The sequence below is a fragment of the Triticum dicoccoides genome, chromosome 5B, assembly GCF_002162155.2.
Source record: "Triticum dicoccoides isolate Atlit2015 ecotype Zavitan chromosome 5B, WEW_v2.0, whole genome shotgun sequence".
In the NCBI taxonomy this organism is placed as follows: domain Eukaryota; kingdom Viridiplantae; phylum Streptophyta; class Magnoliopsida; order Poales; family Poaceae; genus Triticum; species Triticum dicoccoides.
The window spans coordinates 725,334,866-725,348,230 of NC_041389.1; the positions used below are offsets into that span (position 1 = coordinate 725,334,866).

General features: G+C 47.8%; 1 protein-coding gene across 2 annotated transcripts in view; it reads right to left on the reverse strand.

Moving 5' to 3' along the window:
• Positions 1 to 918: 918 nt before the first annotated feature.
• LOC119313057 (rhodanese-like domain-containing protein 8, chloroplastic) overlaps positions 919 to 13,365 on the reverse strand; it is a 19,554-nt gene continuing 7,107 nt past the window's right edge. The window contains exon 9 of one of the 2 annotated variants that reach the window (XM_037588873.1): positions 919 to 1,300. The gene's annotated coding sequence lies outside the window, so the exon portion shown is untranslated. Of the gene's footprint in view, positions 1,301 to 10,117; positions 10,173 to 13,365 lie in introns of those variants that run through there. The other variant, XM_037588874.1, reaches the window with a different exon arrangement.

The following is a 13,365-nucleotide window of genomic DNA, read 5'->3' on the forward strand; positions in this document are numbered from 1 at the left end:
GCCGGAGTGGTGACGCGCGGTGCAGCAGCTGCAGTCACGAGCACGGGCGGGCTCGTTGCATGGGACATGCACGAAGCCAGCCGATCGACGTGAGCGGGCGGTGATGACGTGGCCGTCTGGGACGAGGGAGCCGGAGCATCAACCTCATCCAGGAGCTCAAGCCGCGCACATCTCCCAGTACCTGCACCATGGTTAGACAACAAAGAGGGTGAATGTGCAGCATCTACAAATTGATCAGGCAATATAGTGGATGGGTACACTGGCGGTGTGGAGCTTGTGTCAGGTGAGGGAAGAGTAGCAAAGGGGAAAACGTGCTTATCAAAAACAACATCGCGGGAGATATACACACGATTAGACGGGACATGAAGGCACTTATACCCTTTGTGAACAGAACTATACCCCAGGAAGACACACTTCTTTGATCGGAACTCAAGCTTGCGATTATTATACGAACGGAGATGCGGCCAACATGCACAACTGAACACTTTAAGAAACGTGTAATCAGGAGTCTGACCAAGCAAGAGTTCAAGTGGAGTTTTCATATGAAGGAGCCGCGAAGGAAGCCTATTTATAAGAAAACAGGCTGTAGTAAAAGCATCGCTCCAAAAACGAAACGGGACAGATGCATGAGCAAGCAAGGTTAAACCAGTTTCAACAATATGACGGTGCTTACGTTCAGCTGAACCATTCTGCTGATGTGTATGTGGGCAAGAAACACGATGAGCAATTCCTAGTTTCTCAAAGAAGGTACTGAGGTTGCGGTATTCACCCCCCCCCCACCCCCCCAGTCTGACTGTACATGAATGATTTTATGATCTAGGAGTCTCTCAACATGTGCTTGGAATTGTAAAAACACATTAAACACATCAGACTTGTGCTTAAGAAGATAAATCCAGGTAAAGCGACTATAAGCATCAATGAAACTGACATAATATTCGTGCCCACTAACGGACAGCTGGGCAGGACCCCATACATCTGAAAACACAAGCTCAAGAGGAGTTTTGACTATATGTGTAGAAACAGAAAAAGGTAACTGATGACTCTTGCCCTGCTGGCAGGCATCACAGACAGAGGCATCTTTATTACTAGACTCGGACGGCAGCTCATGACGATGGAGGACATGGCGAACAATGGGAGATGCTGGGTGACCAAGACGAGAGTGCCATAGTGATGGAGACACACAGACGCCACTGAAGACTTGGAACGCAGCAGCAGGAGCGGGAACGTCGGTGGGGGCGTCAAGCGCATATAGACCATGGCGGTAGCGACCTCTAAGAAGTATGTTCCTCGTAGCACGATCCTTAACAAAGAGATGAAACGGGTGAAACTCACAGAAAACATTATTATCCTGTGTAAGTTTAGGAACAGAGAGTAAATTACGTGCAACTGTGGGAACACGAAGAACATTTCTAAGATGCAATGTCCTAGAGGTGCTTGTGAGAAGTGATGCCTGACCAACATGTGAAATGCGCATACCTGCCCCGTTAGCTGTGTGAACCTTGTCATGCCCGCGGTAAGGCTGCTGGACAGTTAGCTTGCCCAGCTCATTGGTGACGTGCGTGGTTGCTCCAGTGTCCATCTACCAAGAGGGATCAACAGGATAAGAAGGGGTGTGACCCTGTTGCGCCATGTTAACTTGACGCTCGTTGCCCTTGCCATTATTGCCGAGGCCAAGGAAGTCCGTCTTGAAGCGGCGATGGCAGCGAGAGGCGACATGACGAGGCAGGCCACAGAGCTGACATGGCTGAGCAGCACCACATGCGGTACAGCAGGCGCAGGCGCGGCCATCGACGACGACCACCGGGGCGCCAGAGCGCGGGGACTGCTGCTGTGGTGACGAGGGCACACCACCACCACCAGACTTGCCCCCTCCTCCCGAGGAAGCTGCAGAGGGGCCACGGCCACCGCCTTTGCCGCGGTACACGGCGTTGACGGAGGAGTCGGTGGAGACGTCGGGGCGACGCGCATTGAGCCATTGCTCCGTTGACAAGAGACGGCTGTAGAGTTCCTAAGGACGTAGATGCTTCTTACGTTCATTAATCACCTCGGCAAGCGAGTCGTAGTCGCAGTCGAGACCGGCTAGGATGAAGGATGTGAACTCGCTGTCACGAAGGGGCTCTCCAATGGAAGCAAGAGTGTCAGCCAACTTCTTGATCTTGTTGTAGAAGGTGGTCATCGTACCACTGTCCTTGCGCGTGTCAGCAAGTTTCGCGCGGAGGGACATGCTCTGCGTAGTAGACTGAGATGAAAAGCTCGACTCCAAGATGTCCCACACCTCATGAGATGTCGCGGCAAAGAGAACCAGCCCGGCAACACCCTCACCCAGGGAGGATTGTATCGCCGAGAGGATGGCTTGGTCCTGAGCAATCCACGCGCGAAACATTGGATGATGCGGCGGTGGACACGGCAGGGTGCCATCGACGAAGCCCTCCAAGTAATGGCTGCGAAGTAGGGGAAGCACTTGCGCGCGCCAGTAGAGGTAGTTATCCGGCTTGAGCTTGACCGGGAGGAGGTGCCAGAACAGGAACGGCGGCGAGGAGATCGCGGCCAAAGCAGCTTCAAGGTCCATGTAGGGCGACGGCGCGGACGGCAGCGGCTGTGGAGCGCCATACGCCGCGGACGGCGACTGTGAAGCGCCATACGCCGTGGTGCCATAGGACAGGGGCGCATCGTACGCTGCCAGCGGGCCATACGGTGAAGGGGCCGCGGCGGCACCGGGACCAGGACACGCGCCATACGAACGGCGCGCTGCCAGCGAAGGGCCGTACGGGGCACCGTACAGAGGACGACCAGCATATCCGACGTGGTCCGCGTGGGGGACGTCAGCGGCAGGGTAGCCTGCTGCGTTGTAGACGGGAGCAGCAGGAGCAGACTCGATCGGGCGCATCACCGGATGCGAGACGGCCGAGGGCGGCGGCGTAGGTACCGGGGGGTACGAGGCGGCCGGAAGCAGCGTAGATGGAGCAGGCGACGATGAGTGGCCGGCGTACTGGTAGGCGACGGGGTCGGCGTACTGGTAGCCTGCAGATCGCGTCGTCAAGGGGCCAAGGGTGCTCTCCGTCGTGTAGGGCGCAGCCCCTCCATAGAGGAGAGCCGCGAGCGACGGCGGGAGGAAGGCATGGTCTATGGCGACGGGGCGGGGAACCGCACCAGCGGCAGCGGTAGTCGAGGCGGCGAGGGCCGCTGCTAGGGCAGCGGCTGTGTCGGCGGGCAGTTGCGACATGGCGGCGGCTGGCGGCGGCGATGGAGCGGAAGTCGTGGATTAGATCACTAGGCGTGATACTATATTAGACAAAGGGTTTTAGGGTTTTGGCACACCTCCAACGTGGGGTGACCTTTTCATTATATAGACATGTACAACATAATTACAAGTGGGGCCCAGTATATACAGAGTCTAACAAAGCTGCATCTAACCTTTTGCCCGCTGATCGACAAGTCCACCACAGATTACTCCGTCCGTCCGAAAATACTTGTCATCAAAATGGATAAAAATGGATGTATCTAGAACTAATATACATCTAGATACATCCCCTTCTATTCATTTTGATGACAAGTATTTCCGGACGGACGGAGGGAGTACTGTACTACCATTAAACTTATACTTACTCAATAATATACTGTGTATGTGGAGATAGATGCATGGCATGAATTACTAATTACTAGTACTACTCACATGAACGGACCGGACGGACCGACAATATGCTGGCGGCCGCGTCCGATCAACTCAAAGTTGCATCCGTCCATCTTGGGAAAGATTAAGTAATTAACATCCCAATGTCCATCGAGAAGCGACTTGATTGTCTCTCAACTCTTCACTAATAAGTATATCTTTCTTTAAATTAATTAGTACTATGTACCACTAGCAGCCGTACGATCTATATATACAATAATGCTACGATTAGCGGCCGAGAAAATGAGTGATCGTATATACCTTGGAGGTCCCTAAGCATTCACGCATATCTTGCAGGTCAAGCCTCGATCGTGCCTAGCTTACTTCCCTTTTTGTTTCGAGGTCATTGTTTTTTTTCTCTCTTTTTATTACTTGGATCATTAACCGATGTCATGAGTTGACTGTCTCCCTAATAACATATTTTGTTTATTATCTCTCGTTTGAGAAATGACTCCAATCACAAAAAAAAAACTAGTATCCAATTTTTAATCTAAAGGATGGATTGTGGTATAACGATTAACGACGTGTAACATTGATCACACAACCACTAGTGTGGAGTGAGCTTTGAGCACTAGTCAGATCTAGCTATATGATGAATATTCTACAAGTCGTTCAGTTGATTGATTGGTGCTTAACCGTAGCAACTGCCACATATACATACATGTGGTCCACTAGCCCCAACTCATATCACGCTACTGTTTCAGACACTTGATAAGCTGAATGAAATACTACTGCAAGTCTTCTGTATGGGTCTTACAAAAAGGTTGAGATTCTGAACCTGCTGATTGGTTGGTGCAGTGTCTGTGCATGTAGCTAGCTGCTCGGTTCAGTTGGAATAAATACAGTTCGGTACCACATAATTAAGCATCCAAGATTAATTATACTCCCTCCGTTCCTAAATATAAGTCTTTTTAGAGATTCCACTACAAACTACATACGGATGTATATAGACATATTTTAGAGTGTAGATTCACTTATTTTGCTCTGTATGTAGTTCATAGTGTAATCTCTACAAAGACTTATATTTAGGAACGGAGGGAGTAGTTGTCATGCATGAAATCCAAAGACGGCGTCAGCTAACCAAGCAATGTATCCTTGACACCTGTAGATGCTAATTTGGTCTAGCAGTTGGAGATCTCTGATTAGGGAGGGTATGCAGTTAATTAACTAAAAAGGGTTAGTCTGTAAAGGTAGGAAGAGAGAAAGCATGCATGCGTGCCTTTGTTTGCAGCTGACGAGGGACAAATTAAGGAATACTGTGGGTGTCAGCAATAATACTTAACGCTTCCTTTTCATATCATGTCAGGGATCCTAGCTAAGCTAGCTGCTCCCAATAATCTTGCTTGCTTGGACCTGATTAAGCTAAGCTAACTCCAACTATATACTAGCTAGTTTCTGTCTTGTGTAATTTCGGCGAACGGTTGGACTAATTGGTTAAGTGTTCATGCTTGCAGTTAATTAGCTGGAGTAGTTAGTTAGTTAGTTACACTGTGTTTGCCACTGCTGTTGTGGTTGGTGCATGAGAGCTAGCTAGCTAGCTAGCCCAAGTGATTGACCTATGTTCAGCCAGTCAAGGAATTTGATTCAGAAACCAGGTGTGATTATTTGTCATCCATTCAGACAAGACTTGCACACAAAAATGAGTAGGGCCTTAATTAATTCCTGATGCAATGCCATAGATGCATGCATGTGCAATTCCACAATCTCTAAAAGGAAGATCAAATTCAAATTTGGAGTTGGTGACGGAGCGATGAGTCAGATTGGAGACCAGACCCATGTGACATGCATGATTGCTTAACATCACTTGTTAGCAATCATTTGAGTTGAGCTGCTAGCCAGCATTCTCAAGTCCCAAAATCAGGCTTCACACCCATGTCCATCCATCCTGCTTTGCTTTTCTTTTCTTCCTCCTTAAGTAGCAAGCAAGCAAATAGTGTTAACAGCAAGAAATCCGGAAGACTCATCACCGTGTGTGTGTGTGCATCTAAAAGTCGGTCCATGAGCGAGCGTGCATGCAGATGCAGCTGATAGATAGTGGAGTAAGTAGATGCCATGCATGTCAAGTCAGGTCACATGCATCCACATTACTCCCTCCGTTCCTAAATAATTGTTTTTTTAGTGACTACATACGGAGCAAAATGAGTGAATCTACACTCTAAAACATGTCTACATACATCCATATGTTGTAGTCCATTTAAGATAGCTAGAAAGACAATTATTTGGGAACGGAGGGAGTACCTTGCATTGCATTGCATTCCATTCGAGTAGAGTAGAGTAGAGTAGATGATATGTACTCCTACTACTGTACATGGCCGGCACTTATACAGTCGAGCGAGTCGGTGTCCATCATATTCATACCAAACCAACTCATCATCCCATCACATCCATAAATTCTAGAGAGAGAACCACTAATGCACAATTGGGGTTGAGAGCTTCACTGGTGTTGAGAGCTTCACTTGTGTTGGCATGCTTGAAGGTGCTAACCTGACACTTGATGAACCTGAATTAGAGGCTGAGATCATGAATGCTCTCACTTGAGTTGTCCTCATTTAGTTTATGTTGTAATGCACAATTATCCACTCTTTGACTATGGGTCTATGGCCACCTGAGCCTTGTATCTTCCTGTTGTTATGCTGTAATGCACTGTTTGACTATGGATTTTCCTCCTTATCGTGTTACTTAGTGAACTTTTGCATTATTTGTCTACGGCCATTGAGAATTTAGAATTGAAACTTGTTGGAGGCTGAGAACAAGGAAGTTTATATTCATTTCATCATTTGGTATGCTACTGCTACAAGCCAACTTGCTTACAACCTTTTCACTTTTCATGCTTGTCTGTTTCATATTATCAAGTCTAATATCATGTGATGTATTTTCTATTTTGCATACACCATGAGGAATTGAGGAGTTGAGGGCCTGGACGATCATTCAAAAGTGAAAAGAAAGAAGGCATGGAAGCAATCAGGCAACCGGTGGGGCGGTATTTTGATCTCATCTCACATATTTTATTATTTTGGTTTTAATTATTACATGTCATTTTATTATTATCTATATATGCTTGCCGTATCGCCGTATTGCTGTTTCTAGAAATTGTTGTATCCCGTATCGCCGTATCGGTGCTACATAGGTCTGGAGATGCACACCTTGTAGTAGATTCCGCAAAAGTATTATTTGAAAAATTGAGTTTTGCGGATGGGCTAGATGCCTAGATGGATAAAAGTTTAATTCCTCAAAAAATGGGCTAGAGATGCCGTAAGATTGAGTATGTACTCCTAGATGCGCAAAGCATTCATGCACATGTACGCAACCGAGCTTTTTGCTTGCCACGCGTGGATGAGATGGGATGACCAATCAGCTTTTTGCACTCTCTATATATATATATGATATGCCTTTGTTGACTGTTAGTTACTAACACCTGCAGCTAGCTAACCACAAGTCCACAAGAGATTGATTAGCAACATAACCATACTTACTAGTTGAATAAACTGAATATATATAGTATGTGCAGATCGATGCCTGCATGGATGAATTGCTTCCGATTCATATTGCTTGTCGCTCAAATGGATTAATCTAGATGCTAGATAAATCCATTTGAGCGACGAGTAATATGGATCGGAGGGAGTATCATACATAGTATGATGAATATTCTAGAAGATGGAGCGGGGTAGATGATCGATCAATTGCTTGATTGGTGATTAACCGTAACAAGCGCTATATAATCATGCATATCCTAGAGATGTGGTCCACTAGTCCAACCCCAACCAAGCTCACACTGTTTTGTTTCAGCCACTTAATAATAATGTAGCAATACAAGTATGGGTCTTACAAAAAGTAAAGCTTGAGGGCTTGCTGATTGGTTGATGTGGTATCTAGAGCTAGCTAGCTGCCCAGTTCAGTCTAAATAATTGTAGTTTGGTACTCCATAATTAAAGCATGATTAATTAGTTGTTTTCATCCATGAGATGAAATCCTTGAAACTGTATGAATGTGTTTGCCTCCAGACAAATCTGCTCTAGGTTGCTAGCGGTTGGAGATCTCCTGTGATTAGGGGGGACAAGCTAGCTAGCTATGCTAGAGATTATACTGATAATTAATTAATTAAAGTTCCCAGCTTAGTCTGTAAAGCTAGCTAGTAAGAGAAGGCAATCTTGCATGCCTTTGTTTGTAGGTGACGAGGGACAAGCTTAAGGGAATATTGAGTCAACAATTAATTAATCTTATATGTCTTGTTTATATTGGACGAAGAGTTGGGCCTTATATATTGATTGATCAGTCGTTAATTCTTGGTGCTTGCAGTTAATTAGTTGGAGTAGATACTTACACTGTGTTGACTAGCTTAGCTTAGCTTAGCTCAAGTGATCCACGCATGGATGGATGTATGTTCAGTCAGTTAGTGAAGGAATTTGTTCAGATTCAGGTGTGACGAATTTGTCATCCATCCAGACAAGACTGACAAAGACGATGGATGTGAGACCCTGAGACCAAACCAATTGAGTTGAGCTAATAAGTGAGACCATGAGAAAGGAGTTGGCTTGTGCACATGAGGAGCTTGATGTAATGCCATATAGAAAGAAAGAGAGGAGAAGGAAGAAGAAGACCAAGTCAATTCGCCCTCGTGGCATTTTATTTTCTGCCAAGTCAATCTGACAATTAGTGACCTCATCAGAGCAATTAGCTGCGCAAGTCAGTGTTTTTGCCTCGTCAATTCTTCTGTGCGTTGATTTTTGCCATGAATTGTTAAGTGATGGTTTCTTGTTAATGAGACCGATATTGTGGTGTGTTTTTTTAATTAAATCGATGGGAGCCACCCAGAGCCAAGGACGACGTGACATTGGCGTCACTGGTAGAGGAGAGTCAGATGATGATGGTTAAGATGCGGGGTGGGGTGTCGGTGCCTAAGAAGAATAGTGGGGGGTAGAGGGATCGTTGCGAGTGGCGGCAGCACTGCAGCGAGGCACATCAACCGCGGGTAGTGTCAGCTGGCAGTCCAACCGACAGTCCGTGGATGGGCTGTTTGGAGGAAGATGTGGGGGGAGCAAGAAGAAGAAGGCCGATCCAACAGCTGGAAAAATTTACTGAATAGAGAAAAAAAATTCAGATGTGTGACATATAGTCGGCCCGTTAATTAGCTAGGTTGGCTTCAAAGGCGCATTCAAAAAACTAAAAGTTGAATCTTGGGAAAGGGCATGAAAACATTACTTACTTAATTCAACTCCATTTAGCATCTATGTTGACCAAGAAGCAATGTTTGTCTCAACTCTGCCATAATCCAGTTGCATCTTTGTTTGTCATACATACATTGATGTGGATCCCTGTTTTCTTTTCTTCCTCGCTAAGTGTTCACATCTAAAAGTTGATCAACGAGCGTGCATGCAGCTGATGGATATTAATTGCATTCTTGTAATCCCATCCATTTTAGAGCTAACTATACATGTTATATCTCATCTTAACGTCTATTTACAGACACAAAAAAAAACATGCATGCACATGTACGCAAGCAGCTAACTTTTTGCCATGCTTTGGGGGATCGGATCCGGTGATGACGACTTTCATTTAGCACTGCACATGCCTTAGCGCTTTGCTAATGTAACCCTTTGTTTTGCCCGCTGATCCACCACAGATTACTACCACTAAACTTATACTTATCCAATAATAGTATAGTATACTGTATATATGTGGAGATAGATGCATGTCACGACTTACTAATTACTACTCCTTTCATCCTGAATTACTTATTGCAGAAATAGATGTATTTTCAGTTCTACATGCACTCATTTTTATTCATTTCTGCGACAAATAATTCGGGACAGAGAGAGTACTACTCACATAAACAGACCGTACCGGCCGAGAATATGCATTAGCTAGCCGCGTCCCGATGAACTCAAAGTTGCATCCGTCCAGCTTGGGAAAATTACTTGAAGTAACTATCATCCCAATGTACATCGAGAAGCACTTAGTTGTATACTAATATATCTTTCTTAAATTAATTAGTACTAATATAAAATTGAGTCATCTATTTTGGAACGGAGGGAGTATATATACAATAATACTCGATTAACGGTACCTTGCTTCCCCTTTTGTTTCTAGATCATTTTTGTTCCTCTTTCATTACTTGGATCATCAATCGATGTCTGCCTAAAGGATGAACAGTGGTAGAGTATAAGGAGGTGTACGTTGATCATGCAACGACTAGTGTCGACTGAGCTCTGAGCACTAGTACATTCGTATTTAGACAAATGAAGGTCAAGTAATTTTGAACGGAGGGAGTAGCTATATGATGAACATTCTACAAGTCGTTCAGTTGATTGATTGGTGCTTAACCGTAATAACGACCACATGTACATATATGTGTGGTCCAGTCCAAACCAAACTCACAGTACGTACTGTTTCAGCCACGCACGTAATAATAATCTGACAAGAAGAAAGAAACACTACAAAAGGGTTGAGATTCTGAATCTGCTGATTGGTTGGTGCAGTATACGTGTATGTAGCTGAGTGCCCGCTTCAGTTGGAATAACAGCAGTTTAGTATAGTACTACTACATAATTAAGCAAGAAAGATTAACTAGTTGTCATGCGTGAAGTATTAGCAAGCAATGTGTATATCCTTGACACCTCTAGTTGTTTGCCTTGAGAATTATTTTCTCTAGCAGTTGGAGATCTCCCTTGATTAGGGCAGAGGGGACAAGGCTAGCTAGCTAATAAACTAAATTGGCTTATTAGTCTGCAAAGGTGGCAAGAGAGAAAGCATGCGTGCGTGCGTGCCTTTGTTTGCAGCTAGCTAGCTGACGAGGGACAAAGGAATTGTTTCTGTCTGCAAGTAATTCAAGTTCCTTTTCATGCCATGAATCCTACCTAATTAGCTGCCCCAACTCTTGCTTGCACATGGACCTGATTAAGCTAAGCTAACTCCAGTTATGTAGCTAGTTTCTGTCTTGTTCAATTTGGACGAATGGTTGAGTTTATATATTGATTAATTGGTTAAGTGTTCAATCTTGCAGTTAATTAGCTGGAGTAGTTGGTTAGTCACACTGTGTTTGCTACTGCTGTTGTGGTTGGTGCCTGCTAGCTAGCTAGCTAGATCAAGTCATTCATGCATGGATCTAATGTTCAATCAGTCAGTGAAGGAATTCGTTGAGATTCAGGTGTGGTGAATTTGTCATCCATCCAGCCAAGACTAACAAAAATAAGTGGGGCCTTAATTTCTGATGCACTGATATAATCCCTCTGTTTCATAATGTAGTGCATATAGACTTTCTGAATAGTCAAACCTCACAAATTTTGATCAAGTTTGTGGTGAAAACGTTTATATCTGGAATGTCAAGCATGTATCACTAGAATCATCATAAGGCGAAGTTTCATATTTTGCATGTTTGGTACTGTGATATAAATATTTTTCTTTATAAACTTGATCAAAGTTTGCAAAATTGACTTTTCAAAAAATCTATACACGCTACATTAGAGCATCTCCAGCCGCGCCCCCAACAAGGCGCCCCAGGCGACTTTTCGGACGCCGGCGCCAAAAAATCGGCCCAGTCACGCCCCCAGGGGCCCATTTTTCGCCGGCTCGGGCCGAAATTGGCGCCGGCGGACCCAACCCGAACCCGGCGCGCTGGGGGGCGCTCGGGGGCGCCGGGCGAATCGTTTTTGGCGCGAAAGCGCCGCGTGGCAGCCGCGTCGTGGGGCAGCCGCGTCAGCGACACCGACCCCCTCGTCTTCCCGATGCCTCGGTTCCCGCGGGGAATCAATGGCAAGGCCGCCGCCGGTCAGCTTTTTCATTGATTCCTCTCACGGGCAGCGCGTCACGGGGCGGCGCGCTGACGCCTCCCCTCCCTCGGCTATATATGGTCTCGCTCGCCAGCGTTGGAGTGCCATCCCAGCCCTCCCTCTCCCGCCGATCCCTCTCCCGCCGATCTCTTCTCCCCAGCCACTCCCTCTCCCCGATGGCCGAGCGTTTTCCCTGGAGACGAGGCGGCAGCCAACGGCTTCGGCCGCCGTTCGCTCCATGAACAGGAGTCCTGGCTCCTGTTCCAGGCGAACATCCCGGCGCCGCCGGACATGCGCGCCGGGCCGACGGGCTGGAGGCTCAGCAATAAGGGAGTGCCCATTCCCCCGTTGCCCGACGCCGTTACCAAGCCATCGTACTTCGCCGACGAGGTCGAGATCGCGCGCACCTCTCTCACCGACGCCGAGCGCTCCCTTCCTCAGTACGCCGCCGACAACAACGCGGCGTGGGCGGCGTACTTCGAGCGCCGCCAGCAGCAACGGCTGGCGTCTACCAACGGGGCGCCGGTGGTCGGCGGCACCAAGAACAGCGAGGGGCGCCACCTCTGGTGGGGCGTCCTCGGCCGCACTCTCGACGACGTGCTGGCGCACCTCGAGGGCGGCAACATCCCACCGTTGGCGTACCCCCCGGCAAGGACGGCCGCCCCGACGCACCGCCGACGCGACGGGCAATGGGCACCGAGGAGGTTCGGCTCCTCCTCCTCTTCCTCGTCGCGTTCTTCCTCCCATTCCCCCGGCACTCCATCGCTGCTCGGCGTCAAGGCCGAGCCCGCGGCGGAGACGCCGCCTTGGCCGGCGCACACGCAGCACCGGCATCGTCATCAGCGAGGGCGGCCGGCGCGCCTCCTCGTCGGCTCCTCCCCCGCGTTTCGTCAAGCCGAAGACAGAGGCGGGTCTCGCGCCGATGAAGACGGAGCCTGGGCTGGCTTCGGTGAAGACGGAGCCGGGGATGCTGGCGCCGGTGAAGGCGGAGCACGGCGAGGTCGATCTCGACGATGACGCGGCCCTTGAATGGGCACGCCAAGACTCCCTGAAGATGGCCAGGGAGCGCCAGAGCGCCGCCCTAGAGCGCTTCACGCAGCGCCGCCGAGGCTGCGACGAAGGCGGCGTCATCATCATCGACGACAGCGACGACGACGACGACGCGCCACCGCCGCCGCCACCAGCCGGGGAGGGGTTCAGCAGGGGTGCCTGAGTCAAGGAGGAGAAGGCCGACGATGGCGGCGACTTCTCGGCTTTCAGCAAGGTTTTTTTACTAGTTTTTATAAGTAATGGCGTGTTTTAGCCCAAATTTGCGAATATAAAAGCCCATCTTTGCCAAAAATGGCGTGTTTCAGCCCAAGTTTGTCTAATTTTTTTTTCACGCCTGGGGCCGACCCTGGGGGCGGCGGCTGGGGGCCAACTCGCCCCCAGACCCACTTTTTGCGCCGGGTCACCTCTAGGCGGCGATTTTAGGCGCCCCTTGGGGGGCCAACGGCTGGAGATGCTTTTATGAAACGGAGGGAGTAGATGCATGCATGTGCAGTTCTGCGGTCTGAAAGGAAGATCAAATCTGTGATGGATGGATGACTAAGAATCATGGACGTGAGACCAAACCCATGTGACATGCATGATTGCTTAGCTTCACTTTTTAGCAATCATTTGAGTTAAGCTGCTAGCATTCTCAAGGCCCAAAATCAGGCTTGCCATCCTTACAGACTAGTCATTTACTTATGTTGATCAGAGAATTAGTTTTTCATCCATCGACCATTGGTTGAAAGAAATAGGAGTATGCCGGTCTCATTAATCGCGGAGAGAATGAAGCATCTATCTATCATTGTCTGAACATACCATTCATGATCAAGTGTACACCTTCAATTGATGGAGGACGTTTTTCTGGACTGGTCCATAGGCAGAGCAAAGAGAGCACAC